The following is a 6,931-nucleotide window of genomic DNA, read 5'->3' on the forward strand; positions in this document are numbered from 1 at the left end:
CAGGAGTGGCTGCATATCTATCCTGACACTGTCACTCTGGAACCCTGTGAGTATGGTGTGTAAACACACACGCTGGACTAAAGCTGGGTCGATTTGAGTCCTGACTCTGATTCTTGGGAAGCAAATAGGACTTTCTGCTTTAGATCTAAAACTCTCATCAGGAAGCTTTGGGCAGTCTCTTTCGGGTCTGTACCTTAGAGGCAAGTTCTTTATAGAGTTCGGTGGCGCTCTTCTCCTGGAAATGGGAGCGCAGGATGCGGCGCGAGAGTCGGAAGGGTGAGTTGAGCTTTTCCTCCAAATAGCTGCGTAGTTGTAGACCTGGTAAGATAGCTCTGATGACAGCATCTACAATGTCAAGCTCTGAGTAGCCTCTGCTCAGTCCATTTTCGATCTGGTGAGCAAGACTGGAAAATGTCAGTTTATCTTTTGACCTGGTTCGCCAATCTGGCCTGATATTTTGAAATCTTTCTGCCAGTAAGGGCTTGGTCGTTGGGGGCACTTGACACAGATGAGTTAGGGACAGAGTGATTAGCTTGGGAGTGAGAACTAACAGCTGTGTTAACTGCATTAGCTGTCTCCGTTACCAGTGAGGTTGCAGTGTTTAGTTGCTCTCTGTGCCCTGAATAACGTCCTTCATTTGCATTTGGTTCAGTCTCAACAATTGTCTCTTTCATTACTTCAGCAATCTTATCATTAAACAGTTCTGACATTCCTTCATCCTCAAGTTCTGTTATACCTTCTCTCTCAATGTGTATTTGGATGTGTGTTAGGAGTGACAGTCGTGTTTTTCCGCTAACATCTATTTTCTCTGCAATGCCAAGGAACTCGCAGATTGACACTAGTTGATCTTTGGACAGAGTGTGCATTTCACGCACAACCTCTTCTCGCAGCTCTTCCACCGAAGACATTGTGGCAGTAGGCAGGAAGAATTTTACATGTACAGGTGACGCTGAGCTGAGTCGTTTTTGCAGCCCCTGATGATCTCTGGCTGGCCTCAGGAAACATGCGCTAAAACACAGCTACCAGTTCGCCTCGACAGCAACACTTTCCTCACTGCAGTCTGCCTGGGTTGTATGGGGGGATTTGGCTGGCTTGGACTACGATGTGCAGATTGTGGACACCGGACATCTAAGCAGCGATCCCAGCGGTGCCTCCAAATGTTACACCCCTGAAAACAGGGGGAAAAGAATCACGAGAGTGATTATGACTTGCGTCTCTCATGCAGTGGTTTATTGCAGTCAAAATGAACAGAAACATTTCACACTCTGCACTGCTCAATGTCACATGGTGGAAGAAAACACCAAACAATAAACCAAAATACCAAAGTGCTTACTATACAGATACCTGAGCAGGTTTCCTGACAAAATGGCTGACAATAGCTGCATTTTTAGCTCTTGCCGTTATCTTAATGGCCACCACACAGTACAAAACTGAGGCTCAAAACCGCCACGTATATGTGCACAAAACCCGTAATATAATGCTTCTAAAGCTTACAAAACAATGAAGGATTATCTCTTAAATATCTTAACAGTGTACACATTGGAAATATATCAACTTTTAAACACTTTTACCTGAAAACAGGGGGAAAAGAATCACGAGAGTGATTATGACTTGCGTCTCTCATGCAGTGGTTTATTGCAGTGAGGAGAGCGCGCGAAAGCCCCCTAGTGGAGAATAGAGACACTACTAATCGATCCCAGAAAAGGCTTACTAGATCACTGATGTATAGATTGCAGTTCTCTTAAATAACATGAAAGCCATTGATATAACATGAAAATAATAAACTCTTAACCATTTTCTTACCATATTTACATTATCAACTGATATGAATTATTATTAACTGAACAGTTTTATATGCAGTAGTCCTTCAACAGTAGTCCTTCAACCTGTCACATATCCAAGTAATCCTTTCAGCAATCTTCACTGCTATGGTCGTCGTCAGCATCACCCGATAGGGACCACCGTGGACTGGACCAGCACTTCCTCTCCATGGCCTTATCAAAATCCAATCTCCAGACTTCAGACTCTGCTCCTGTGGAGAAACAGAATCATCTGGCAGATCATTTGTTCTCAAGACTTCTTTATTTTTAAACATTTTAAGCATCTAATCTGCTAATATGCTCTCTCTTCTTCTCTATCATCACTACAGAAGACTAGAACTCTAAATGCTCTAACATATATAATCTCAACGAGTCAGACCGTTCTCTGTTGGAATAATCCTCATGTACATCTCAACTAATTCTACACAGTCTAACCATGTCCTGCGTCTCCCTAAGTCTTAACTTTACTGTTCCATTAGTTCTCTCTATCAACCCTGCACTTTGTGGGTGATATGAACAATGATGTTTTAATGTTATCCCTAGATGTTGTGCCATTAATCTAATCACTTCATTTACAAAGTGTGGACCATTATCACTAAACAATACTCATAGTTATTACAGTTGGACAGCTCTATAGTCCATGTGAATAATTTGTAATGGGTGACTGGGTCTGGGGAATTTCCCTCTCTTATGTCTCAAATTACCCTGAGAATTGTGCTTGCAACATATCATACATAACTTGCAAAATTTGTTTTTTAAGGGTATTTAATCTTAAAGTATAAATTACTCATCATCTCCCTCCTGTTGCGACATGGCAAAGCCCATGGCGCAAAAATAGCAGCAGTCTTATACAAATTCTAAAGGCAGTATTGGTGTATCACACAGATAATAAACACCATCCTGCAAGCTCGCTCCTTCTTTAAGTCACACCTGTTTTCCCTGCAGTAGGTGAGTGGGCCTGCATGTCTGCTAATACATGTGGTATAATAGACAACGTCTACTGGTGTTGCATTGCTAAAATGTTAACATCATGTTCTCCTAAAGTTGCCTCTTTCGCGATCTTATCTGCAAAAGCATCCTCTAATGCAACTGGATCTTTCCCTCACATGTGTGCTACACATTTACAAACGGCAATTCTACTGGATAATAACACTGCCCAGAGGCAAACATTGGTTTGCCTCTTATTGTAGTTATTTTATTTAATTTAATAACTGTACAATACTCTGTATATAGTAACTGTATAAGATAAAGGTCTAATCGTCTCTTACTTTACTCAGATTGCACAGAGTGTATATTTGTTAATAATCTGAATTATTTTGGATAAGGATAAGTGTAAGATAATGGGTAATTTCAGTTTTTGCTTTATAATTTTGTTTAGCGTAATTTTTACGGTTGTCACACCTCGTCTCACCCACTGCACTACAAAGAAATATACTGTAGCAAATGTATACTGGCTATCAGTGTATATTGTCACATCTTGTTTCTCTGCAGCTTAACACGCTTCCGTTAAAGCTACTATCCCTGCTGCTCAAGCAAATATGAAACATGCTAGTTGTCCTGTACAGATAACTTTCTCACTATCTACTACAGTAAAACCTGTTTTAGTCTGTCCCTCTGCTGTTGTAAAAACTCAAACCATCAACAAACCAAACCTTTCCCTCACCAAGTGGCACATCTATTAAGTCATCCCTCGGCTTACACTCCTTCTCTACGCTCATGAGAAGTGCCCTCTTCTTTCGTTGGCAAAAGGTTTGACGGATTCAGAATTGTGCATCACTTTATGGTAATATGTGGTTGTGAGAGTAACAGTAACATTAAAGACAAGCGTCTTGTAGGTGACAGAAATGTAATTTTAGCCTGCAGTAGTAGACATCTACCTCGTGTGGAACTAACAGTGTCAAAAAGGTGAAAAACTATATCCTGAAACATTGTACAGCTTAAGCCACTGCACATACTGATCACACGCATGGAGGTAAAGCACAAGGCACTACAGCTAATCTTTTAGGATAGTAAGTTACTGGCTTCACTTGTGGAAAAAGTTATTTCACAGTCACCTGGCATTTGTGCTGTTCACAGAACCACAAGTCCATCGCTGGACCTCCTCTGCGCTGTCACTTTTTGGAGCTCGGCACACTCCCTCAGATTCTCATGTTCCAACGCTGCTGAAGATTTTAAAGGCAGAGCACGTCGTACACCTTAGTTGTCTTCCTCAACGTCAACGTCGAAACTCTTTTATCCTATTTAAGATTCTGCTGTGCAGAGTCTCCTCATGACGATCTCCTGAAAGCCCAGTAGCACAGAGAGCTGTGCTAAAGGTGATCTCCGATCCTCCTGAAGACTCTCTCCAGGCCTCAGCTTCCATCTTATCGATGATCCTCTCAGTCACTCCTTCTCGTCATGGCACCTCACGACATCTGCAAATTAAAATGACACTCCTCTCACCACATGGCTTTCGCCATGTGTCAACTCCCCTATGAGACATGTACAAGAATATTGCACAGTCTCCCTAAAAAAAAAATCTCCAGGGTTTCCCACTTGGAGCAGCCATACTCCAACCTGTAACTCTGTGTAAAAACATCAGTCAGCAATTAAATGTTTAGCTTGTCTAACTCTCAGCTCCACCTGGAGCCTGTATCCTGGAAGATAAAGTCTTTAAGTTAAAACAACTATACATTTGCAACCAACTATAGATCATAAGAGTAATAAAGTATTCAGCATAAAAGACAAATATCATGTGCAGGTTTTCTCCAATCATTAAATCACTATTATTGCCATAATTTGTCCCAAATCATGAATCATCCCAATTTATTCCACAATTTAATCGGTGACTTCCCTTAAGCAATGTCACTCCACTCATTTTTATCACTGTGAGCTTAATAGTGGCTAGCTAATGAGCCCCATATTCAACTATTCTGTAACCACTGCACATTTGTTCAATTGTCACTTGTCTGTCTGTGCTGAATCTTTTACAAGCACTCTTAAAGAAAAACAAACATTAGCCAAACACACGGTTCATCCTGGTGGTCAGGCGTCGGCCACCCAGATTCCAGAGATGCTGTAAAAAAGAAGTAACACTGGTTTCAAACAGTGTCACACTGTATTCACTTCTTCCCTGTAATTTCCAACATTTTCTCCATAACACAGTGTAATTTAATCACCAACACACAGCCTGTAACCAGTTTTCTTCACACAAAATCTCAGTAATCCTGTGATAGAAAAACATCTTTAAGATGTGTCCTACTACAAATCACATGATCGAATGACATGATTAACCATCTGCTGTAAAAAGAAATTTAAATGTCAGCGCTGCGCATTTGTATACACTCTTTCTCACAGTCATCTCTGTGAGCAACACAAAGCAGTTAATAACACACCCATGGTAAATTCACAGACACAGAAATTTTTAAACTAAAAAAGGTTAAATTTGCAGAGTTCACATAGTCATGTGACCCAAGTTTCCTCTTGTGGTCTCCTTCTGTTCCTGCAACAGAAGACACACACAGAGATGCGTCCACACCTTTGTCAGGTGGGGGTTAACTTCACACAATGGTGTTAAGTCAGTCAATCTTGTCAGCTTTTGTCAGTCAGTTTTTCCACTCATTCTTTCATTCTTTCTTTCTTTGCTGATAGTGGAAACTATCGTCGAATTCCGTTTCCACCCACAGCAAAATGACGTCATTTCAAAAGGAAAAAGAAAAACTTTAAATCGGATTACCTCTCTGAATCCTTTTTGGCAGGGACTTGTTTTCTGATTGTCCCAAATAAGTGGCTTTCTCCTAAGCCTATTTAAATTTTTGGAGAAACTCACTTTTACAACAGTTTTCTTGACGACGAGTCGTATAGCATTTCTGTTCTAATCGTGCATATGTGCTCAAACAGAGATCATCAAACGAAACTTTCAGTGCACCATGAAAGTAACAAAATAAAAAGAAAAGAAAGAAAAGAAAGGAAAAAGGAAAGAAAGGCCTTGTTTAAATCATGACACGTGTTCTTCATGCCAGGGGGATAAATCATAACAACCCATTTGGCAGGCTCAACTTAGTAACAAAAGACAAATCAACAGCTAGATCAATTTCAAACATTCATCCAATCAGCCACAGACAACATACAGCATAACCCTGTTGTCTCATCACATAATAAGTTCCTTCTCATGTAACCAAACGTGTGCCATGGTAAAACTTCTTCACACACCAGAAACTCACAATCAGCTCACTCATTTAAAACCCCTCATCAGCATTCTGTTTTCTCCCTATGATGCGGTCATCTGTCCTCCTATAATATTCAGTCCACTAGTCTATGTATCACTTTCATCTTACTAGTGACTTGGACAAGATGACAAACAGAATCTCATGCTTAAGATGCTGTCTGGTCTTCATGAGTATCATTTATTGTGTATGTGCATGTAGGGTTAGTATGGTTGATGCATTTTCTGTATGTTTTTGTGTTCCTCTCATCACATTTTCATTAATCTCATCACTGCTTAAAACAAAACACATCTCTCTCTCTCTCTCTCTCTCTCTCTCTTTTTTATTTTTTAACTGTCCTTTTCTCCAAAACAGAAAATAGCATTACAGCTGTTTCAGGCTGAGAAACACCAAACACTCTTTGTGTTATCATTCATCCACACAACTATGTTATTTCTTTGTCCGCTGGGCAGGTGACCTACAGAATCACGTCTGCCCCAGCTGGACACCTTTTCACACACACACCGTGACGTCAGACACACTCACACTCACTTCTGCTTAGAGCACAATTTCACTTCATTCTTCAACGATCCACACAACACGTGCTGCCCAATAAAAACTTTGCAGTGGATTTCATCCTCTTTCAAGGCAGACTTCTTTTATGTTTGCAGCAGGCAACGCGACTTACACCAAAACCCAGGCTACGTGTACACAACAGGTCACAGAATTCCATTAACACCGCTTAGGTTTCCTTCTGTGCTGCTGCGTTCACTTAGTGGCACTCACACACATATACGCTCATTCACACTCTTTTTAGGCCCATAATCCCCCTTACTGCGGCGAGCTCTTTCCTCCTTACCATTGGTGGAGAAACCATACACTCAACGCCCTTAACTGTGGAGAACCTTTTTTTTTTTTTTTTTTTTT

Source organism: Oreochromis aureus, linkage group 1 (assembly GCF_013358895.1).
Source record: "Oreochromis aureus strain Israel breed Guangdong linkage group 1, ZZ_aureus, whole genome shotgun sequence".
NCBI classification, from domain to species: domain Eukaryota; kingdom Metazoa; phylum Chordata; class Actinopteri; order Cichliformes; family Cichlidae; genus Oreochromis; species Oreochromis aureus.